General features: G+C 37.8%; 10 non-coding genes across 10 annotated transcripts; 6 read left to right on the top strand and 4 right to left on the bottom strand.

Moving 5' to 3' along the window:
- Positions 1-5,094: 5,094 nt before the first annotated feature.
- LOC144039926 (small nucleolar RNA U3) lies at positions 5,095-5,310 on the top strand. The gene has a single exon (XR_013289557.1). It is a non-coding gene; the product is annotated as a small nucleolar RNA U3 (small nucleolar RNA).
- A 1,033-nt stretch (positions 5,311-6,343) lies between these two features.
- LOC144039936 (U5 spliceosomal RNA) lies at positions 6,344-6,455 on the bottom strand. The gene has a single exon (XR_013289565.1). It is a non-coding gene; the product is annotated as a U5 spliceosomal RNA (small nuclear RNA).
- Positions 6,456-7,024: 569 nt separating this feature from the next.
- Positions 7,025-7,138, bottom strand: LOC144039932 (U5 spliceosomal RNA). The gene has a single exon (XR_013289561.1). It is a non-coding gene; the product is annotated as a U5 spliceosomal RNA (small nuclear RNA).
- A 1,594-nt stretch (positions 7,139-8,732) lies between these two features.
- On the top strand, positions 8,733-8,946 carry LOC144039924 (small nucleolar RNA U3). The gene has a single exon (XR_013289555.1). It is a non-coding gene; the product is annotated as a small nucleolar RNA U3 (small nucleolar RNA).
- A 4,208-nt stretch (positions 8,947-13,154) lies between these two features.
- Positions 13,155-13,370, top strand: LOC144039935 (small nucleolar RNA U3). Its single transcript, XR_013289564.1, has one exon. It is a non-coding gene; the product is annotated as a small nucleolar RNA U3 (small nucleolar RNA).
- A 438-nt stretch (positions 13,371-13,808) lies between these two features.
- On the top strand, positions 13,809-14,015 carry LOC144039930 (small nucleolar RNA U3). The gene has a single exon (XR_013289560.1). It is a non-coding gene; the product is annotated as a small nucleolar RNA U3 (small nucleolar RNA).
- Positions 14,016-15,348: 1,333 nt separating this feature from the next.
- LOC144039927 (small nucleolar RNA U3) lies at positions 15,349-15,564 on the bottom strand. The gene has a single exon (XR_013289558.1). It is a non-coding gene; the product is annotated as a small nucleolar RNA U3 (small nucleolar RNA).
- Positions 15,565-15,854: 290 nt separating this feature from the next.
- On the bottom strand, positions 15,855-15,967 carry LOC144039933 (U5 spliceosomal RNA). Its single transcript, XR_013289562.1, has one exon. It is a non-coding gene; the product is annotated as a U5 spliceosomal RNA (small nuclear RNA).
- A 1,070-nt stretch (positions 15,968-17,037) lies between these two features.
- LOC144039957 (small nucleolar RNA U3) lies at positions 17,038-17,253 on the top strand. Its single transcript, XR_013289585.1, has one exon. It is a non-coding gene; the product is annotated as a small nucleolar RNA U3 (small nucleolar RNA).
- A 5,407-nt stretch (positions 17,254-22,660) lies between these two features.
- LOC144039961 (small nucleolar RNA U3) lies at positions 22,661-22,876 on the top strand. Its single transcript, XR_013289589.1, has one exon. It is a non-coding gene; the product is annotated as a small nucleolar RNA U3 (small nucleolar RNA).
- The last annotated feature ends 1,768 nt before the right edge of the window (positions 22,877-24,644 follow it).

Raw genomic sequence — 24,644 nt, 5'->3', positions numbered from 1 at the left:
GTAGTCTTTAGGGCCATCTAGTGGTCAAAGAATAGCATTAGAAGCACGCAGGAGCACGCACACTATGGTGGCTCAGAGAGACCATATTTCGCAAGCCTCCCACCAATTCTTATTTTTGCGTGACTTGGCAGCCGTTGTGCAGCCCGGCGAGCGACGCCGAAAGACAGAGCAAGCCGGAATTAGCCGGAGCAGCTAACAAGAGTGGCTAGCGGGAATTGTTCGGAGCCATAGGCTGGAGTGGCTAAATGATAAGCGATGGGCCCGAATCACGGAAGTTAGTGACGACCACCTGCAGGCCCCAGCTGTGGAAGGGAAGTGGCAGTCGACCCATTGGGTCCGACACGGGATGCAAGCACCACAAAGGCTAACTACAATCGCAAAATTGTCCTTTGGGCATCCGTCACAAAAAGATGGCGGCAAAACATGGCAGCTTATAGTAAGGTGAAACTATCCATCCATCCATTTTTTTTTAATTACAGCCATGTAATATAATTAGTGATTACTAGACCTATGATTATTTACCCAAAAATATATACGTTTATGTATTTGTTTTTTTAAATTAATGAATTATTAGTTCACCACTAGATGGTGTTAGGGATCACTGAATGTTCCTTTTAAAAAGTGAAGTAAAAATAAACAACTGATACTACGTGGTTGCATAAGCAATATCTCTAATAACTCAGATGTGTTCTGAATTATCCAACAAAGCAAAATAAAATGATGAAAAAGCCTACTAGAACTGCTTGGCTTTATTTGGGGTTAATTAGAGGCACTTTAAATGGTAGCAGATGTATATTGCCTTTCATTTAATATGAGTTTGAATGTGACCGGTTAATTCTAAACACAGCTATATAATATCTCAATATTAATTTGGTTTGTTATTTTATTTATTTATTTAATTCCCTTGATATATACAATTTGATTTTTTTTTAAATAGTTGTTTTGGGTGTAATTTCTTGGTCTCATTTTTTTGGTCACAAAAACCTGGCATTGAACAGTTGTGCCTTTTTATACCCACTGGACACAACCTATCCCAAAAATGGCTAATGAGCAGTTATACATCCAAATTATTAAATTAAGGAATTATTGCATCTAAGTAGTGAAATATTCGCAGTGTAGTAACTCCCTAACCTCCACTCGTCTGATATGTGTCAGTGGATCAAACATGGCGGCTTGAGCCAGCCACTCAGTCATCTGTTCTGTGCAGTCTGTCGTCCAGTTACCATCCTGCTGCCCAGATATCTAGACATGACGTGTGCAGTGTTTTGGCCCATTGGGCAGCAGTCAGCATACACACAAGCTGGCGTGCTTAAAGCCTCAGGCATTGCTGCAAATGGCAGCAGCTGATGTGAGAGTCCAGTACCATCTGCCCTGCATGTGGAACGAAAGAGAGTGGACACGAAGCATAGGATAGTGAGGGCGGGTGGCGACGAAGGGATGACATGTAATTCTTTGCCTCTGCTTGTGAGCGAAAATCCGTGAGAAGTAGGTCAGTTTCAGAACAAGTAGGGAATTAAAGCTGCTAGAAATCAGCAAGGCATATGATGACAAGAGAAATAAAAAGTGCTATGACTGTGCGTGACATCTGAGGATACACACTTCTGCTTACTCATCCTGCAGAGCAGAGTTGACATTCAGCTGGACAAACTACTCGAATAGCTGCAGGGTCCCGCATATTCTCAGACTGCTGTTACTGCTTTATGTAGGTTGTCGCTAAGATATGCCAAATAGAGTACAAGGTAGTATGCTTACATACATGAGTTTTGGTATAAGTTTGTTGCTGTGCATATACGGCAATCTTACCCATGGGTTTTGTTTGGATCTTAGGATCTTGTATAATTACACTCAATGTAAGCTAACTGAATGCTAATCAGGTGTGTCAAGATGACAGCCTGTGGGCCATTTAGCCAGCTGACCAGTTTTAGCAGCATATACTAAAAAGGGAGATGGTGAATTGTGTGCTTTGAAAAAGTAGAGGTTGCAAAAGTAACAAACCTCATGGGCGCCCCTCTGGCATAGAGTAGACTACTGCTACTAATAAATTGTTTGTATGTAGACATTTTCTATGCAAAGATGCTGAGAAACTATTTACAACTGAAAAAAGGAATTTTCCCCGGTAAACATTGATTTCTGAATGATTTCAGAAGCATTTTTTTTTTTTGCTCCACTTGCTGCTCTGTGTCCTCCTCACTCATGGAAAATGTCGTCTTCATTCAAGACAAAACACTACCGATTTTGTCCATATGGTGCCGCCATAATCAACGAAAACTGAAAAGTCCCTTATGTTGCTAACTGAAGGTTTCTTTCATCTTTGATGAATACATCAGGCCACAAAGTGGAAAACGTATAATGCAAAGAAGTAACGTATAGGATGAAATGGTGGAAGCATTGTATTAAAATTTAAATTATTTACCCTTATTTTTTGCTCCACTTGCTGCTCTGTGTCCTCCTCACTCATCGAAAATGTCGTCTTCATTTAAGACAAAACACTACCGATTTTGTCCATATGGTGCCGCCATAATCAACGAAAACTGAAAAGTCCCTTATGTTGCTAACTGAAGGTTTCTTTCATATTTGATGAATACATCAGGCCACCAAAGTGGAAAGCGTATAATGCAAAGAAGTAACGTATAGGATGAAATGGTGGAAGCATTGTATTAAAATTTAAATTATTTACCCTTATTTGGTTGTGCTTTCCACAATGTGCATCGTCTGTTGGTGAGTTGATGCAGTTCCAGATTCTAACCAAAAGAGGAAAATAAGTTATCTTTATAGGATGGCGTCAACTGCAAGTTGAAAAAAGAGTAAATAATGCATCATATGTTTGTGTACGCAAAGGTCTGCTACATCACTGATATACTGTGCTACCTCTAAAGAGTGGCATTAGGTGATTTAGCTTTGTCATATTGCACTGTGTTGGAATTAGACTATAGTTTATTTTGGACATGATATTTATTTGGTTGCATTGTTTTTGTCTGCCACCAATTATATGCTAAAGTTTACTTGGTTGGAGCTGCACTAGGCTTACCACCATATAAGTAGGTATCATGTTGGCATTACTTAAATAAAAAAATAAAGTTAAGACATTTGAGATAATTTGGATTTGATTGCTTTTTCTTTATGCATTGCCAACATACCATTCAGCAGCATGGTTGTGTAGCATGTAACTTTGACTTATGAAATACAAAAAGGACTCCACCAGTGACCAGAACCGGAAACAATGGCTTCATTTTTATTACTTTTTTTTAAATACAAGCTTTATTGAAAACAACATATTCAGGAACCAGAGAGAAACTGCCTTGTTATTATTTTCTTAATATAATTGATGCTCTTCTTCTCAAGAATGCATTCAATAAACACATTATATTCAACTAGCACCAAAAGCACAAATTGCTGTAAGTCTGTAGCAGCTTAGCATTTGTTACAGCAGGTTTCATTTCACAGACAAATTATTTGAAACCCGCTTACTCAGTGAGTTTCATGATTGGTGAGGCACTGATTCCTCTGGAGTCGAATATAAACATTTAGCGCCAACATAGTAAATGGAGTGCACTTATAGCGCTTTTATCAGCAATTTGATAGCAAGAAAAACAACAACAACAAATATTCAACATAGTGCCAAGTTCATTGCTGATGTATATTTCTCTGATCTGTCCTCCCATTATGTTTAATATAATATGTTATGAAAGCCGAAATTATAAAATACACAATTGTCTGGTAACATAACTGCATGTTTGATGTTTCTAACAAACCAAACAATGTCAAAATCTGTTGTAATTTGATGAGATGTGATTATTTTTTGGGATCCACGTTACCTCAACACAAGTGAATGGATGAGCTCACCGGGGACTCCCGGTTCAAGATGGCGGCAAGGTCTGCATGTCATCAACCAACTAGGGCTACGCATTGCACCAAAGAAGCTCAGCACTGCTATCTGCCGGCAAAGACTCGGTACTTTCTTGGCTTCACCATCCACTAAGCACCATGCGCTATCATCAGAAAGATTAATTTACATATATCACACTGATGAACGTAAGCATGTATAATACATGTGTGAGAAATTGTTGCATATGTTGTTGATATAAAGAAACAAACAACATCTCTTTTGTAAATAATTATTACTTTTTTTTTTCAGCACAAAACATAAATGAGTATTTAGCATTCGATCTTTTTATGTGGCTTCAAATCTTGTTCCAAGTGGTAACAAGATCTACAATCGTGATAATTATCTCCATCATCTAAAAAGTGAAGCTACAAGCTATTCTCGAAATGAGCTCTGCCATTGCCTGCCATACCAATTTAACTGACGGTTTCACAGTCAACTGTGTCAACTGTTTCTTTGTAACACAAACGATAACCCCTTGCTGCATTTGTCTCAGCATTCGTGTTCAATTATGTGTTTCCACCAAATTCAGAAAGAAAACCTTTCAGAAAATCCAGTTGCAGGGCGGTTTTTATAAGGAATAGTTTTCATACATATTTATAAGGAATAAATACATAATTTGAAGTATGAATATCTGGAAACCACTTTGTGTGTGTGTGTGTGTGTGTGTGTGTGTGTGTGTGTGAGTGTGTGTGTGTGTGTGTGTGTAAAATGTCAATTCATAAAAATTCCAACTAAGTATTGCTGAATTTTAGCTGCACTGAAAAACAAGTAGTAAACTAGAGTACTATCATTATCCGTGTTAATCCTGAAAAGTCACAAGTTGTAACAATGGTCCAGTACAGTAGTTTGATGTCATATTAGCAAAATGTGGATGTCGTATAGAACAGCTAAGCAGTTAGCAACTATTGCTACAAACAGCATGAAATTTGTTTAAATGTGTTTTAATGTTGATTGTTGACAGAATAGAAAGATCTGCTTTCACAGAGCATGAAAAAAAATTAAGATACTTGTTTTGTAGTTCTCCCCGGAAATTTTGAGTAAGCCCTGGCTGCAGAGTGCAGAGTCAAACCAATAAAGGAAAAATTGTAAAACCTTTTTGTTTACCTAACATGAGCTGATTGTTTTAGATAAGTGTGAGCAAAAGTAGATCCTCTGAGTGAAAATGGTTGTCTTCTAGGTGACTTCCTGTCACCACTCAGTCTTAAATTAAGACTATACTTTCAGGGATCATTTCTATAGGTTTTGACTTGAGAAATGTGTTTCTTAACTGTTTGGTCTCGTTAGCTACGATGATGAGTGAAGATATTCTTTCCTGAATGTGAAGCTGGCAAAGAACAATGATTTTTATCATACGTTATTTGCCATTGATGAAAGTTCAATGCTTTGTAATGGAGCACTGAAGGAAGGAATATGCTCTGAGTAGTTAGGGTTAAATATTTATAGAAGTGTAACTATATTCAATGTATTTGAAGTTTTAAAAACCTAGTTTATCATTTATTTGGTATTATTTAAGTAATTGTTTCAGTCCTTGTAAATATTAAAGCTTTGTACTTTGCTTTGCCCCTAAAAAAAAAAGAGCAACGATTTTATCATTAGTTGTTTGCCATTGATAAACGTTCATTACTTTGTACTGGAGCATCGATAAAAGCAATATATTCTGAGTAGTTAGTGTCTACTCACTCAAGTAATAATTGAAAATGTCCTTTATGCTACCCTTCTCAGCAAGTGAATTTAATGTGCTATCTGTTTGTTAGTTTTTTCTGCTTGTCTGATATAAGTTTGGGGTATTTAGTTGTTAACCAGTCTGTTAAAGTTGAGTTAATGTACTTTAAATCAGTATTAGAAAGTTCTCTTTGTTAAAAATAGGTAGCTATTAGCTGTCTAAAAAATGGCCAATGGCTGTAAAAGAAGTCCTGACTGTTCTCAAATCTCTGGAAACCACAATTTGTTCTACTAAAAGTAAATTGTCAATTTAGCAACATTACATTCATATTCTAATGGCTTGATATAGAGACTGCACTGAAAAATGAGAAGTAAACTAGAATAACTGTTAAGCCTGAAAAGTCACGAGTTGGACCGTGTGAGTTTTTTTTCTCTCCCAGTTATTCATGTGGTCTACAGTAGTTTTATGTTATTTCTCCAAGTCATGAGTTGTGGATACAGTATCGCACAATTATTTATTACACATTTATACTCAATGTATATGACTGATGCGTATAGTAAGAATTAATGGGGACGGGTTATTAATAAGCCATGGCTTCGACCTGTCAGCCCTTCTTTTGGATATCAATGTTGCAAATAGATGTAACCTGTAATAATGTATCTGAAAGGAAAAAATGAATAAAACAAACAAAATTAACAGATTAGCTGTACTCCTAACAACTATGGAATATGTAATAATTTAAGGGTTTCTTGGAATTAATCTGAAACCCTACAATACTCACAGCAACAACAAAAAGCTCTGATGTTAGAGCATCAAACAATTGAGACAGACTCTTGTTGTTCCTTGCCATGGAAATATTTAGTAAAAGACAAAAGATTTATACAATTTGAAGAGAAACAAGAGTAAACAATTACAAAAAGCTCAAAACGGGCTATCCCATTGCCTGCCATACCCATTTAACAGACAGTTTCACAGTCAATCAATGTGTCAACTGTTTTTTTGTAACACAATTGATAGCCCTTTGCTGCATGTACTTCATTGCTCTCAATTTCTCAGTTGTAGTGTCTTTTTAAAGAATAGTTGTCATATGTGTTCCTCATAAATACATCATTTGAAGTATGAATATCTGGAAACCACTTTTTTTTTTTTACTGACAGTAAAAACGTAGACGTAAATGTTTAAAAATTCAAACTTCATATTAGAGAATTTTAGCTGCACTGAAAAACACAGAATAAACTAGAGTAGTGTCATTATCCATATTAAGTCTGAAAAGTCGTAAATTAGATTATTTCACTTCTCGCAATGTTTTCATGTATACTTCATGAAGTATACTTCATGACTTCAACTAGTATAATGTCATTTTAGCGAAACATAGATGATGTATAGAACAACTGAGCAATTAGCAACTACAGTAATGTTACAAGCAGGATGTGATGAAACTCATTTAAATGTTTTTTAATGTTGACAGAATAGAAAGCTCTGCTTTTGCAGAGCATCCAAAAAACGAGATTGATTCATGTTGTTCCTCTCCACGGAAATCTTTAGTAAAAGGCGAAAGATTTATACGATCTGAAGAGAAGCAAGAGCGAACTAGTTTAGCAATCTCGAAACGAGCTATTCCATTTCCCGCCATACATTTTTAACAGACGGTGTCACAGTCAAATGTGCCAATTGTTTCTTTGTAACACAAAGCGTGCCACTTTGCTAAATTGGTCTCAGTATAGTGTTCAGAATGACAGCGCTGTAAGCAACTAATGTTACAAATAGCATGGAACTTATTTAAATGTGTTTTAATGTTGACAGAATAGAAAGCTCTAGAGAGTTTAAGGTGAAAAGAACATAAACAGTTTGTAAATTTTAGCCATTTTTTGGAGTTGGGGACAACCAGTCAGAAGCATCCATTTTCTTAACCGCTTTTCCTCATAGGGGTCGCTGGAGCCTATCTCAGCTGGCTTCCGGCAGTAGGCGGGTACACCCTGAACTTGTTGCCAGCCAATCACAGGGCACACAGAGACAAACAACCATCCACACTCACAATCACACCTATGGACAATTTGGATTGTTCAATTAACCTGCCATGCATGTCTTTGGAATGTGGGAGGAAACCGGAGCACCCGGAGAAAACCCACGCAAGCACTGGGAGAACATGCAAACTCCACCCAGGAAGGCCAAAGCCCGGACTCGATCTCACGTCCTCTGCACTGGGAGGCAGACGTGCTAACCAATCAGCCACCGGCATCCTGAAAAGGGGTGATGACGACATCAACAAAACTAACCATTTCATCACAGCAAGCATAATGCTACTTGGCAAAACAAAGTAAAAGATAACTATAAAATAAAATCCATCCATCCATTTTCTTAACCGCTTTTCCTCACAAGGGTCGCTGGAGCCTATCCCAGCTGGCTTTGGGAAGTAGGCGGGGTACACCCTGAATTGGTTGCCAGCCAATCGCAGGGCACATAGAGACGAACAACCATCCACACACACAATCAAACCTATGGACAACTTGGAGAGTTCAATTAACCTGACATGCATGTCTTTGGAATGTGGGGGGAAATCGGAGTACCCGGAGAAAACCCACCCAAGCACTCCATCTCACGTCCTCTGCACTGGGAGGCAGACGTGCTAACCAGTCAGCCACCGTGCCGCCCATAAAATAAAATAACAACTTAAATAAATTAAGAAGAAAAAAAGAATAATAATAATAAAAAAAGAAGATAATTATGAAAAGTATGCCCATTAGACCACGGTTAATATTGAACCCTGCACCCGGAAAGGGTACCGTACCAATGACCTGGATTATATAAACCCGAATGCTGTACATACTGAGCTAAGCAGAAACTGTTTAGCAACTTGCTCCGGAATAGACCTCTGGTAAATCAAGACCTACATTGCTAGCGCCACTCTAACGACTACATCATCGACTCTCAACGCAGATAGACAATTTAAACAAATACTTACGTGCAGGTGTGCAGTTCTATACTTTGATTGTAACACTTTTTTGTGGATAAATGGGTGAACACTCTCAGACATGTTTAACAAAACTGATGAATTATAATTTTCTCATATTTTTTTTGCCAACCATGAGCTGATTGTTTTAGATAAGTGTGAGCAAAAGTAGGTCCTCTGAGTGAAAATGGTTGTCTTCCAGGTGACTTCCTGTCACCGCTTAGTCTTAAGTTAAGACTATACTTTCAGGGATCATTTCTGTAGTTCTTGACTTGAGAAATGTGTTTCGAAAGTGTTTGGTCTCGCTAACTACGATGATGAGAGAAGATATTCCTTTCAGAGCATGAAGCTGGCATACAGTAAAAGCATTATTTATGTTTTTTGCTATTGATGAGTGCTCATTGCTTTGAAACAGAGCATTGATGGAAGGGATATGTTCAGAGTAGTTGTTGTGGAGTTACATTGTTAATACAAGAGTTGATATTATATTTTGTAAACTTTACCATAAAAGTAGGGATGACACTGGCTTGTGCTTAGGTGAAGTTATGTCAACATCAGAAATCTGTGTAGCACGCTTCTCCATTGTATTATTTGATATTTTAAAAATGTACTTATATTTGTCTTAGCTTCCTTATGTATTGTAAAAAAAAAAAAAAAACACTTGTATAGGTGTTCCTTATACTGGAAATAAATCATTTGAAGTATAGATCTCTGGAAACCACAATTTGTACTACTAAGAGTAAATGGTCAATTTAGCAACATTACATTCATATTCAAATGGATCGATATAAAAACTGCACTGAAAAATGAGGAGTTCCCCCCCCCCAGTTATTCAACTACAGTAGTTTGATGTTATTTCATGAGTCATGAGTCGTGGATAAAGTATCGCACAGATTAGTTGTACACCTAACAACTATGGAGTATGGAACAATTTAGGAGCTCCTTGGAATTAATCTAAAACTCTTTAATATTCACAGCAAAAAAAAACGTTGCTGCATTAGTGTCAGCATTCGTATTCAGATATGTGTTTTTCACCAAATTCAGAAAGAAAACCAGGAGTTGCGAGGAGAGGTGTTATCCACGAGGAGCACGACACCTCCGACTGAGAAGTTTCGTCTTCTTGTCTACCACTTCTGGCGCTCTTGAAGAAGTGGGAGGTACTCACGAGTCCATCTAGTCCAGAATAAGTCCAAGTATTGTACTTGTCTCCATCTTTTTCTTGTGTACACGTCATCCTTGCTGAATATACCAGGAGGCATGTTAGGTTGCGATTTTGACAGCAATAGGTGGTTCGGTCTTCCATTTATGATACTCTCCACTTCACACATTATTGTCTGTACACAGTCGTCATTCCTTGCTTGCTTTTTCATGATGGAACCGAGGATTCTTCTGACTGCTCGAATCTGCCTCTCCCAAACTCCGCCTTGATGGGAGGCTGCTGGGCTGTTGAATATCCACTTGATTTCTTTCGGTTGAAAAGTTTTTGCAATCTTGTCCAGTTTCTGAATTGCTTTACATTTATGCAGGAGTCTGTGTCGAGACTGTTTGCGACTTCTATATGTACTGTTACCAGTGTGTGACACGTGAACAGCACACCATATCTTTTGACTGTAGTCCGGCCCCGCTTTACATCAAAGGTTCCTAAGAAGTCATCACCAGTATTTGTAAACGGGGGTTTATCTGGCAGGAGATGATCTTCGGGAAAGTTCGGCATTTTTTGCTCTCCAATTTTTCCAGTCATCCTGCGGCATACTTGTTGATTATCCTTCTAATTGCCGAGTTGGCTTGTGGAATCCAATATTTGCATCTTCGTTGTGCCAACACATAACTGCGTCCGGCATGTCCTGTCCTTTGGTGGAAGTCTGTCAAGATTACTGTGGCAATATGATTGCTGGGCGTTTGGCATTTTCTGGCATGGCTGACTTGTTGAGCCTTCCGCTAACCCTCAAGATGTTTTCTTCAAGTACAGGATCTGGTCTGAACAACTGACTGTTGCGACTAACTTGTTTTCTCTTTTGCAGCATTTGGAGTTCGTCATTGAACTGTTGTCTTTGGCTGTACTCAATTATTTCCAACTCTGCAGCGATCAAGTTATCTAGCATAAGCTGTTTCTTTTCCATTTTTGCTTTATATTTTTGCATGCCACTTCCAATCTTTGACTTTCGCTTTTCTTTTTGGTTAATGTACTTCGACAACGCCTTTCTTTTATCTTTCAGTTGTCGCAACGTCTTCCTTACTTTTCAAATCCACGACACAGCTCTTTTGAGTTTCTGCCACTCTCAGTAGTAGTTAATCAGCTTGTCCATTGGTTCCACTTCTGTAGCAACACTTTTCAAGCAGTCGTTACATGGAAGTTGGGCAGGACTGTTTGGACAGCTTCTGGGGATGCAGTGGTTTGGTTATCCTCTGCAGTCCTTCTCAGTGCATACGATGCAACGCTTGGTGATGATGTGGCTCCTAAAAGATGAACTCTCATCATTCAACTTGCCGTCTGGCCACCATAGAAAGCGTTGAAGGTCTGTGTCATCTTCTGGTACCTTCACCTGATAAAACCTTGATTCAATGTCGGCCATCATCGCTATTGACTCCTCACGGAATCAAAAGGACGCCAATTAGCATGTTCGTCAGGTCAGGACCTTGTAGTAGCCGACTATTCAGGGATTGGTCTTGAAAAGATGCGGCGCAATCAAAAGCCACTCGTATCTTTCTCTTTTTGGGGTGATAAACCCCATGGTGCGGTACGTACGACACCATGCCATCGTCTCTGTTCAGCTGCTCAGTTGGGACTTGAATGGCATATCACTTTTCTATGATGGCATCCATGAAGGCCTTGTAATCTTCATAGAATTTAGTGTCCTTCTTAAGTTTCCGGTGCAAACTCACCATGCGCTGTTCCGCCATACATCGGTTGTTCGGCATTGGTAGTTTGTCGTTCTTGAGCGGCAATCCCACACAGTAGTGCCCATTCTCAAAGGTTGTTGTCTTCTCAACAGATCGTATGAATCGTTTGTCGTCTTGTGACATCTCTTGCTTGTCATCATAGCTGCGCTCTGGGAAATCTGTGTTGTACTGCTGTACTAGTACAGTAGTTTCTCAATTCCCACCACTGTGATTCTATTCACTGAGCAGGGCCGCTGTTTGCTGTTATTGCCATTTGCTTCAGTCTTTATCGCATAAGGTCCTCCGTCCCGACTCTTTATAATGTGCCATGGCTCCATCGTTCTTGAACAATTTGCTCCAATAAGTAGGCCGACGTCCGCTTGAATTTCTGGCAGGCGTACTTCGCGGAGGTAAGACCACCTTCGTATTTCAGATTGCTTGGGAATGTTCGTGTGGTGCACTGGAATGCTACCATGGGTGTACGCCTTTGGTAACTCAATATACTTGCTTTCTTCCAGTCCACATACCTCCAAGTCTGATACCAAGTAACTATTTACACACTTCGATCCTTCAGATTTGCCTTGAGTCATGGTGCTCAGGACTATTTGGGTGGGTTTCCCTTTAACATTCAACTTCTTGCGTAGGTCGTCTGTAATGAAGGTTGCTGTGCTTCCCCAGGTCCTTAAAAGCATAGGTTTCTACATGCTTGTCGCTCTTTCTTGATTTGATTATCACCGATACAATTGACAGCACACATTCACTTTCTCCGGCCCAAATGAAGCAAGCAGACTCTCGTGCAACTGTAGCCTCTGGGCTAGTCTCTTCTTCTTGAGCATCATTGTTCTTTTCCTGAGAGGCAGAATCTTCTTATTTATGTTTGTGGAGGATGTCTGGGTGTTTTAATTTACACTCCTGACACTCAGTTCTTTTCTTGCAGAATTTGCTGATATGTTCCAAAGCATGCTCCTTTGGACTTCAAATACTCCACCCTGTCTTTGTACGGTTGATTCTTAATTTTGTTGCATGTGGCTAGAGACAGTACATGCATTCAATCAGCACTGGCCCAGTATATCGCTGGCTTTGGGCCAGTACATCACATGTCCAAATTTGGTCAATTTAATATAGATATTTTTTTTTAAATCAGTTTAATTTGTCAGGCCCTACATATGACTTATTAATTTATTGCAAATGAGTTACTAATTTTGGGTGTTGAAAATGGTTTACTTTCTTTGATGATGCAATGTCAATGGTTGTACAAACATGCCATTATATCAGGGCCTTCTGAAAAGGGATGATGACAACGCAGCACATCAACATAACTGCCATTTCACCACCGCAAGCATGCCGCCGGACCACGGTTAATGTTGAACCCTGCACCCGGACAGGGTACCGTACCCATGACCTGGATAAAGCCTAAATGCTGTACAAACTGAGCTAAGCAGAAAATGTTTAGCAACTTGCTCCGGAATAGACCTCTGGTAAATCAAGACCTACATTGCTAGTGCCACTCCAACAACTACATCATCATTGACTCTCAACGCAGATAGAATATTTAAACAAATACTTGCTTGCAGGTGTGTAGTTATATACTTTGATTGTAACACTTTTTTGTGGATAAATGGGTGAACACTCTCAGACATGTTTAACAAAACTGATGAATTATATATTTTTTGCCATCCATGAGCTGATTGCTTTAGATAAGTGTGAGCAAAAGTAGATCCTCTGAGTGAAAATGGTTGTCTTCCAGGTGACTTCCTGTCACACATTGCTGAGTTAAGACTATACTTTCAGGGATCATTTCTATAGTTCTTGACTTGAGAAATGTGTTTCTAAAGTGTGTGGTCTCGCTAACTACAATGATGAGAGAAGATAGTCTTTCCTGAGCGTGAAGCTGGCAATGAACAATGATTTTTATCATACATTCTTTGCCATTGATGAACGTTCATTGCTTTGTAATGGAGCAATGACGGAAGGACTATCCTCTGAGTAGTTAATACTAAATTAATACAAAAAATCAAAATTGAGATTGTTCAAATAATTGTTGCAGCTCTAAAACAAACATTATGTATGTTACTCTTCTAGATGCTCACACAGTTACGTAAAGATCGAGTTTTAAAAACAACATTGGTTTATAAAACCCAGATATTACAGGATCACCAAAGTGTGTACATAAATACAAATACATCATCGAGAGAACAGTGTTCTACACTCAACATGTACAAACTACTCAATAGGAGGGCGATCATCTCCAAGAAAACATTCTCTTTTTCTTTTTAGTCTTACTTTAAAATCACATTAAGCCACAATCTAGACTTCTTATACAAGTAGAAATCCATCCAAACAATTGTGGATAAAGCTGATTGTTTTAGATAAGTGTGAGCAAATGTAGGTTTTCCAGGTGACTTCCTGCCACCACTCAGTCCTACGTTAAGACTATACTTTCAGGGATCATTTCTATAGTTCTTGACTTGAGAAATGTGTTTCTAAAGTGTTTGGTCTCGCTAACTATGATGGTGAGAAAATATATTCCTTTCAGAGCATGAAGCTGGCATGAAAGCATTATTTATGTTTTTTGCCATTGATGAGTGCTCATTGCTATAAACAGAGCATTGATGGAAGGGTTGGTTCAGAGCAGTTGCAGCAGAGTTGTCAATGGTTTAATAAAAGAGATGATATTACATTTTATCAACTTTACAATAAAAGCAGGGATACTGTCATTTGCTTAGGTGAAGCTATGTCCATATCAGAAATCTGCATAGCATGTTTCTCCATTGTTTTATTTGATGTTGTAAAAATATACTTATAATATTCTCAGCTCCCCTATGTATTGTAAAAAAACACTTTAATAGGTGTTCCTTGTACTGTAAATATGTAATTTAAAGTATAAATCTCTGGAAACCACAATTTGTACTACTAAAAGTGAATTGTCAATTTAGCAACATTACATTCATATTCAAATAGATTGATATAAAAACTGCACTGAAAAATGAGGAGTAAACTAGAATAACTGTTATACCTGAAAAGTCATGAGTTGGACCAACGTTTGAGGTTTGTTTTCAGTTTTTCATATAGCCTACAGTAGTTTGATGTTATTTCTCCAAGTCATGAGTCGTGGATACAGTATCGCACAGATTAGCTGTATACCTAACAACTATGGAGTATGGAACAATTTAGAAGCTCCTTGGAATTAATCTAAAACTCTTCAATATTCACAGCAACAAAAAAAAACGTTGCTGCATTAGTGTCAGTATTCGTGTTCAAATATGTTTTTCCACTAAATTCAGAAAGAAAACTTTTCTGAAAATTCAGCTGCAGGTCTGTTTTTTTAAGGAATAGTTTTTATACGTGCTTCTTATAAATACATCATTTGAAGCATGAATATCTGGAAACCACTTTTTGTTTTAGTAAAATGTAAATTTATGAAAATTCCAACTTCATATTGCTGAATTTTATCTGCACTGAAAAACAAGTAGAGTACTGTCATTGTCCGTGTTAATCCTGAAAAGGCACGTTGGAACAATGATCCAGTACAGTAGTTTGATGTCATATTAGCGAAATGTGGATGTCGTATAGAACAGCTAAGCAGTTGGAATACAGTAGACTTCTGTTAAATCAAGACCTACATTGCTAGCGCCACTCCAATGACTACATCATTATTGAGTCTCAACGCAGATAGACAATTTAAACAAATACTTGCGTTCAGGTGTGTAGTTATATACTTTGATTGTAACACTATTTGGCGCAAACGATTGTGAATAAAAGAGCGAACACTCTCAGACATGTTTAACAAAACTGATAAATGATAACTTTTTTGCCAAACATGAGCTGATGGTTTTAGATAAGTGTGAGCAATGGTTGTCTTCCAAGTGACTTCCTGTCACCACTCAGTCCTAAGTAATTGATAAATCAGGTTTTCAAAAGTTGAAATATAATTTAATTAAATACACATCAATTAACCATTTAGTACGAACTACTCAGAGCATATTCCTTCCATCAATGCTCCATTACAAAGCAACGAATATTCATCAATGGCAAACAGTGTATGATAAAAATCATTGTTCTTTGCCAGCTTCACGCTAAGGAAGGAATATCTTCACTCATCATCGTAGCTAACGAGACCAAACACTTTAAAAACACATTTCTCAAGTCAAGAACTATAGAAATGATCCCTGAAAGTATAGTCTTAGCTTCTTAAGGTCAGATGACAGGATGTCAACTGGAAAACAACCATTTTCACTCAGAGGACCTACTTTAGCTTACATTGATCTATAACAATCAGCTCTTAGTAGGTAAACAAAAAGGTATTGCAATTTTTCCTTTATTTGTTTGACTCCTTAAGCCAGGGCTTACTCTCCGTGGAGAGCAATAAAACAAGTAACTATTTATTTATATGCTCTGTGAAAGCAGATCTTTCTATTCTGTCAAATTGTTTTATTCTTATTATTTCTTTTTTTATTATTATTAACAGAATAGAAAGCTCCACTTTCATAGAGCATCAAAAAATTGAGAGAGACTCTTGTTGCTCCTCCTCAGGAAAACTTTCGTAAAAGGCGAAAGATTTATTCGATTTGAAGAGAAGCAAGAGTGAACTAGTAAATCAAACTCAAAAAAGGCTGTGCCATTTAATGCCATACCAATTTAACAATTTGTTGATGTTCTGCGAAAGCAGAGCTTTCTATTCCGTCAAAAAAAAAGAAATACTTGACAGCATTTTTGATGCTCGATGAAAGTGGAATTTTCTATTCTCTCCAATAAAAAAAATAAAAAAGAATGGACATGGACCGCTTCTGACTGGTGGCCCTCAACCCAAAAAATGGCCACAAATTCACAAACTGCTTATTGTTCTACTCACCTTAAACTCTTTCCGTGGCCCTATCAGAACCAGCACTGGCCCAGTATATGGCTGGCTTTGGGCCAGTAAATCACATGTCCAAATTTGGTCAATTTAGAATAGACTTTTTTATTAATCAGTATTATTAGTCAGTCCCTACATATAACTTATTTATTGCAAATTATTTACCAATTTTGAGTGTTGAAAATGGTTTGGTTTCTTCGATGATGCAATGTCAATGATTGAACAAACATACCGTTATTTTCAGGTTACTGAAAAGGAATTATAACAATGCAGTACATCAACAAAACTCACCATTTCATCACCACAAGCATGACGCCGCTTAGCAAAACAAGTAAAAGATATCTATAAAAAGTACGCCCATTAGACCACGGTTAATGTCAAACTCTGCACCCGGACAGGGTACCGTACCCATGACCTGGATAAAGCCTGAATGCTGCACATACTGAACTTAGCAAAAACTGTTTAACAACTAGCTCCGGAGCAGACCTCTGGTAAATCAAGACCTACATTGCTAGTGCCACTCCAACGACTACTTCATCATCAACTCTCAACGCAGATAGACAATTTAAACAAATACTTGGGTGCAGGTGTGTAGTTCTATACTGTGATTGTAACACTTGTTGGCGCAAACGATTGTGGATAAACGAGTGAACACTCTCAGACATGTTTAACAAAAGTGATGAATGATAATTTTTTTGCCATCCATGAGCTGATTGCTTTAGATAAGTGTGAGCAAAAGTAGATCCTCTGAGTGAAAATGGTTGTCTTCCAGGTGGCTTCCTGTCACCACACATTGCTGAGTTAAGACTATACTTTCAGGGATCATTTCTATAGTTCTTGACTTGAGAAATGTGTTTCTAAAGTGTTTGGTCTCGCTAACTACGATGATGAGAGAAGATATTCTTTCCTGAGCGTGAAGCTGGCAATAAACAATGATTTTTATCATACATTCTTTGCCATTGATGAACGTTCCTTGCTTTGTAATGGAGCATTGATGGATGGACTATGCTCTGAGTAGTTAATACTGAATGGTTAATTGAGGAGCAGTTATTTAAAATAAAATAAAAATAACAAAAATCTAAATTGAGATTAACTCTTTCACTGCCAGATGTTTTCAGAAACGGGTTGTCCCCACTGCCAGCCGATTTAAGCATTTTGAGTGATCTTTCAAGGTCCACAGAAAATGTTGTGTTTGGACTATGGAAACACACATACTACCAAATGAAGAAAGATTGGACTCTCAGCTTTCATCAGAAAAAAAAAGTTTGTTTCTACCTTATTCCGTTCTTCAGTAATCAACAATAGAAAATGGTTACTTTCACCGTACTATGAAATATGGTACTACTTACATTTATGTGGATGTTTCAAATACAGTTTTTCCTTTTGTAACGCTCTCCTGCGTGCAAGGAGACGCCAGGACTCGCACAACAGTTTACTTTCACTTTCACATTGGTCCGTTTTGCGTGCAAACGTTACACTTTCTTGACGGCCTTTTTTTCCGGGGAATAAAAAGCAAGTAGCAGACTGTACACACTTCCTCCGATGAATATGCATTGGACTCGGGGCACTCTCCGTCGTCCGATCGAACGTCCGCCTGTGCGTGCTCGGTTGTGTTCCGTGTTACGACACCGTCATAGCCGCCGCGTCAGCGGTTCCAATTTCGCCGTCAAGCTCGGATTCACCTTCATCATCATCGAGATGATCATCGTCGTCATCAATGTACTATTTTAGCGTTGGTTGATGCCTTTCGTCTTGTTAGTGTAGAGCTGCTTGCAAACGCTCGCCATTGCCCGTTCCCTCCTCCATCTAGCTCCATCTAACGTCTTCTACTGCCGCGTCAATGCTTCTCAACCACCCTCATCTTCATCATCGATGATGATCATCGTCGTCAACAATGTGCTCTTTCAGCGATGCTTTTGGTCTTTGAAAAAAACGTCTCGGGCGTGAGCTCCTCGCGACCGGCCGCCATTTTTCCTTTGTCTTCCATTCTCATCTCCTGCTCGACGCTCTAGCTCCGCCTCTACTGACGCCCACCCGATCTTGTCAAAAGAGAGTCATCGCTGCCCTCTAGGGGCCAAAAATAGTCATTAGGCACAACAGACAGACTGGAAACTTTCACCAGACATGCGGAAGGGTTTCCTCTACCCGTTTCAAAAAAAAAAAATAAAATCATTGGATGACGTCTTTTGACGTCATTGGCAGTGATCCGTAGGTTTTTACTTGACGTCTTTAAACGTCAGTGGCAGTGAAAGAGTTAAATGAATAATTGTTTCATCCCTAAACATTCTATGTTTTACTCTTCTAGATGCTCATACAGTTAGGTAAAGAGCGAGTTTAAAAAATAACATTGCTTTATAAAACCCAGATATGACAGGATCACTAAAGTTTTTTCTTTTTAGTCTTACTTTAAAATCACATTAAGCCACAATCTAGACTTCTTATAAAAGTAGAAATCCATCGAACATGACTTTCAGCTAGTCTACACCAGAACAACTACGGTGAAAAACAATGTATTTATAAGGAACATATATGAAAACTAGTCTTTAAAAATACAGCCCTTCAACTGAGTAAGGTTTTGTTTCTAAATTTGGTGAAAAAACACATATCTGAACACTAATGCTGAGACAAATGCCGCAAAGCCAAGGGCTATCACTTGTGTTACAAAAAAACAGTTGCCACAAATTGACTGTGAAACTGTCTGTTAAAATTGTATGGCAGGCATATGCCCTTTTTGAGGTCTGTTTGCTACTTTGCTTTTGCTTTTCTTCAAATTGCATAAATCTTTTGCCATTTAATTAAGATTTCTGTTGGGAGGAACAAGAGTCTTAGTACTCTGTGGAACTGAAGTTTTCTATTCTGTCCCCAAAAAAAATGAGTGGACATGGACTGCTGTTTTATTTGATATTGTAAAAATATATTTATAATTTTCTCAGCTCCCCTATGTATTTAAAAAAAACTTTTATATGTGTTACTTGTATTGTAAATAAATTATTTGAAGTATAAATCTTTGGAAACCACAATTTGTACTACTAAAAGTAAATTGTCAGTTTTTCATGTAGCCTACTGTAGTTTAATGTTATTTCTCCGAGTCATGAATGGTGGATACAGTATCGCACAGATTAGCTGTACACCTAACAACTATGGAGTACGGAATAATTTAAGAGCTCCTTGGAATTAATCTAAAACTCTTCAATATTCACAGCAAAAAATAAATAAAATCTCTGATGTCACAAACCATCACAAAATTGAGATAGGCTCTTGTTCCTCCCCACGGAGATTTTAAGTTAAAGGCAAAAGAGAATGAAAGAGTAAACTATCAAAATAAGTTTGAAACTGGCTATCCCATTGCCTGCCATACCAATTTAACAGACAGTTTCACAGTCAATCAATGTGTTAACTGTTTCTTTGTAACACAATTGATAGCCCTTTGCTGCATGCACTTCATTGCTCTCAACCCCTTTTAAAGAATAGTTGTCATATGTGTTCCAAATTAATACATAATTTGAAGTATGAATACCTGGAAACCACTTGGTTGTTTTTTTTTACTGCTAAAAGTTTCAGTCAATTGTGGCTGTTTTTTTGTAACACAAGTGATAGACCTTGGCTTTGCGGCATTGGTCTCAGCATTAGTGTTCAGATATGTGTTTTTTCACCAATTTTAGAAACAAAACCTTACTCAGTTGTAGGGCTGTATTTTTAAAGACTAGCTTTAATATATGTTCCTTATAAATACATCATTTTTTAAGTTTGAATATCTGGGAATCCTTCCATCCATTTTCTTAACCGCCTTTCCTCACAAGGGACGCTGGAACCTATCCCAGCTGGCTTCGGGGAGTAGGCAGGGTACATCCTGAACTGGTTGACAGCCAATCACAGGGGACACAGAGACAAACAACTATCCACACTCATAATCACACCTATGGACAATTTGGAGTGTTCATATAACCTGCCATGGATGTCTTTGGAATGTAGGAGGAAACCGGAGCACCCGGAGAAAACCCACGCGAGCACTGGGAGAACACGCAAACTCCATCCAGGAAGGCCAGAGGCCGGACTCGATCTCACATCCTCTGGACTGGGAGCCGGATGTGCTAACCAGTCACCCACCGTACCGCCATATCTGACAACCACTGTTCTTTTTTTCTGCTAAAATACCTTCTTTTTTTTAAATTCCAATTTCAATGGTTTCCTTCAGCAGTTGTTCTGGTGTAGATGAGCTAAATGTCATGTTCGATGGATTTCTACTTTTATAAGAAGTCTAGATTGTGGCTTAATGTGATTTTAAAGTAAGACTAAAAAGAAAAAGAGAATGTTTTCTTGGAGATGATCCCCCTCCTATTGAGTAGTTTGTACATGTTGAGTGTAGAACACTGTTCTCTCGATTATGTAATTGTATTTCTGTACACACTTTGGTGATCCTGTCATATTTGGGTTTTATTGGTTTGACTGCACTCTGCAGCCAGGGCTTACTCAAGTTTTCCCTGGGGAGCAACAAAACAAGTAACTTCATTTTTTTTTTCATGCTCTGTGAAAATACAGTATTAAAAAAAAGGCTCCTACACTCTTAGTTTACTCATCACTCACAGTACTCAAATATTTGTGTAAGTATTTTTTCTGCACTTTATGATTTCTACTTTAGTTAAATTTTCCAATGTAACATTACTCTTGAATATAAATATTGGCTATTCTGCTTTTGAAATGCTCGTCTATCTGTATCACTAAGATGTGAGCAATGTCACTGTCACCAAGCTACTCTAACAAAAGTAACTAGGTCAAATGTTAGTTTATTTATCTTTAATTAAATGAGAATAATCTCATCAATTCAAAATCTTGCTCAAAAATTGGAGACAACTGCTGGAGACACTGCTGAAGCATCAGTGAAAAGGATGACCCACTGCATCAGGAAGCGGCCAAGAGACAGGTGATGACACCTGGGGGGTATTCCATCAAGCCGGATTAAGGAAAGGCCTTTCTTATTTCGCTGAACCCGGCTTATTTTTATCAGAGTTCCGTTCCATCAAGGTGGGTTATATAAATTCCCACTCAGTAACCATGGTAATTTATGCTACAGACCTAACCTGCTCCGGAGCAGGTTAACTGTCAATCTTAGTTTAGCTGTGTGTCAAAAAAAACGTCAAAAGACTGTTCCGTAACGTGGATTTCTGCGCTTGTGCAATGCCTAAAATGGTATATTTGCTTTTGTATGACATTGTATTTAATTAATGACATTTCGGCACTTTTAGTTTTTATAAGACGTAATTTAGCACACTACCCTAGAGGGTAGACTTGCATCACTTATTTCATGTAATAAAAATAAAAAGTCCATGAAAATCATATCTCACCACTTCCACTGTTTACAAAATCAGTCACTTTAATTAAACAAATTCATAAAGAAGTCTTCAAGTCACACATCAAATCTAACTCCAAGATGCCTTATAATTATTATCATCATTATAAGTGCTCTACATAAATAGAGGGAAATATAGTCACATAAAAAATGACATCCAACGCACATGGGTCAGGGTTCCCCCCTCTTACCCTCAATCAGTGCCCACCCCAAATTGCTGCTCAGCGCCATATCTTCTGCTGATGTGAATGTAGCAGGCGGAGGTCCCCCGCCTGTGTCAGTGGCCTCAGTCTTTTTTCTGGTGGCTACAATGGTGGGCAACATATTTACAGCTCAACACCTATTTAGTCTTATTTTTTATATACATTGTTATAGGCTACTTGCCGACTTGTTGCCATGATCGCTTTTGGCTACTGTTGAGATGTAACAGTGAAGAATAAATATGTAGGTCAATTTGAAGTGCTTTACATTAAATCAATAATTAATAACACTATTAGTGTGAAATACACATCTAACATGAAACAAGTACAAATTACGGAGCTCTACAAGTACGAATCAGTTTTGCACCATCTCTAGCGAGAAATTTGATGCAAAAGTCATGTGACTGGACAGCAGCAGAAAAAACACTTGTGACTCCTAGTGGCGACCTCTTTGACTACAAGTTGTCATTTCTACCGGTACAAATCACGACTTTTACAGATACAAATTTACACTTTTTTCTACAGGTACAATTTTTTTTGTACAGGTACCTTTTATTGTGTACAGATACAAAAAAAATTACAGGCACAAATTTTTTTTTTTACTGGTACAAATCACGACTTCTACAGATACCTATACTTTTTTCTACAGGTACATTTTTTTTTACTACAACTACATTGTTTTTTACAAATACTTATATAGAATCTTGAGTAAGTCCTGGCTGCAGAGTGCAGAGTCAAACCAATAAAGAAAAAATTGTAATACCTTTTTGTTTATCTACCATGAGCTGATTGTTGTAGATCAATGTAAGCAAAAGTAGGTCCTCTGAGTGAAAATGGTTGTTTTCCAGTTGACTTCCTGTCATCTGGCATTGTGAAGTTAAGACTATACTTTCAGGGATCATTTCTATAGTTCTTGACTTGAGAAATGTGTTTCTAAAGTGTTTGGTCTCGCTAACTACAATGATGAGAGAAGATATTCTTTCCTGAGCGTGAAGCTGGCAATGAACAGTGATTTTTATCATATGTTCTTTGCCATTGATGAACATTCATTGCTTTGTAATGGAGCATTGACGGAAGGACTATGTTCTGAGTAGTTATTACTAAATGGTTAATTGAAGTGTAGTTATTTAAAAAAAAATATATATATATATAAATTGAGATTATTTAAATAATTGTTTCAGCCCTAAATAAACCCATTATATATGTTACTCTTCTACATGCTCATATAGTTACGTAAAGAGCGAGTTTAAAAAATAACATTGGTTTATAAAACCCAGATATGACAGGATCACCGAAGTGTGTACATAAATACAAATACATCATCGAGAGAACAGTGTTCTACACTCAACATGTACAAACTTCTCAATAGGAGAGGGATCATCTCCAAGAAAACATTCTCTTATTCTTTTGCACAACGAATATATCTTACTGACAAATCCGAGATGACGTCATGATGGCCGTCAATTTGGTGAACAAATATGCTCATTGAAAAGCGTGGGATTTTGGATTGTTGTAATTTGATTTGTGAGGATTATTTTGATTTCAAAATGTGATGAGATGTATGATAGTCACAGGAAAAAGCATTACAATCTGCCATTTGTTTTCACTGTATAAAGGAAGCATTTGCATTGGGGACATATAAGAAATGCCCGGACGATCGGGAATGTCAATAGAAGTTTTCAAAAAAACATAACACACACATAATAATAATTAATAATACCCCACAGCTAGTTTTAATAACAGCCTATTAGGGCAACGTGACTGCAAGACTTGTAACATAGAAGTAATTTACAGTTATGGTTTGTGCTAAATAATCGCTAATAATTTGGCTAATAATAGCTTCATGCCTGATGATTTAGTACAAAATACTTTAAAAAAAAAAGATTTTTCAATTCAATTAACCTTAAGGAGCAAATCAATATTAAAATGGGATCTTTAAAATATACTAAACTCTATTTAACATGTCTCTCTCTGGCCTTGACTCTGAGTCTGACCTTTCATCTTCATGCGTCTTTGATTTCATCCAAGAGAGCAGAGAGATGCTTCCCTTGACTGCTTGGTGTAGCTCCTTTTTTTTTCTTCCCTTTTCAGCCTCTCCTTTCTAGGCATTAAGCTACAATTACTTAATAAATAGACCAATTGTAACCAAACAGACCAATGGCATGAGAATTAATAAGACTGACTGTTGTCATTACAAGAAGGCAAAAGGGTATTTTCACAGGCAATTGACAATTCCAAACATCCGGGCATTTCTGATATTTCCACAATGCAATTTAATGCAAATGCTTTGATCACCAATGACGTATTGAATTTTTTTTGCCTGTGAATACTAGCATAATACAAACCAGACACAAACAACAGTTCATCATATTTTGAAGTCAAAATAATCCCCACAAATAAAATTACAATAATCAAAAATCCAATGCTTTTCAATGCACGGATCACAGAGAGCTTCCTTTCACCGTCATTAGTTTTACTATGTGGTCGTTATCATGTTATCTATTATTGAATTAGCATCAAGCATTTTAAACTAGGTGGCTAATATCGGCTAATTTCTGCTCAGTTGTTTATGTTTTATGAGACATGCTACTTCACAACAAAATGATTTTAGGTAGGGAATAGAAGGCAAACAAACAATACAATTTCACTGGATTGATCACAGTTACCTGGCTGGGGTGGAGCAGCAGGGGAAGGAGATGTGTGTGTGTCTGTCCTACACCGCGACAGTGGGTAATAAGCGTTCACGTGACAAAGGAAGCGAGCAAGCGAGAGAGTTAGGTCGGGTGCCCGCGCGCGAGCGAGTGCAGGGGCCGTATAGTTGTTGTTTTTCACACGCGATTAATCATGCAGCTTTTCTAAAAGA

Source organism: Vanacampus margaritifer, chromosome 19, assembly GCF_051991255.1.
Source record: "Vanacampus margaritifer isolate UIUO_Vmar chromosome 19, RoL_Vmar_1.0, whole genome shotgun sequence".
Lineage (NCBI taxonomy): Eukaryota > Metazoa > Chordata > Actinopteri > Syngnathiformes > Syngnathidae > Vanacampus > Vanacampus margaritifer.
The sequence above is the reverse complement of the archived record's forward strand: the minus strand, read 5'-3'. Positions and strand labels throughout refer to the sequence as shown.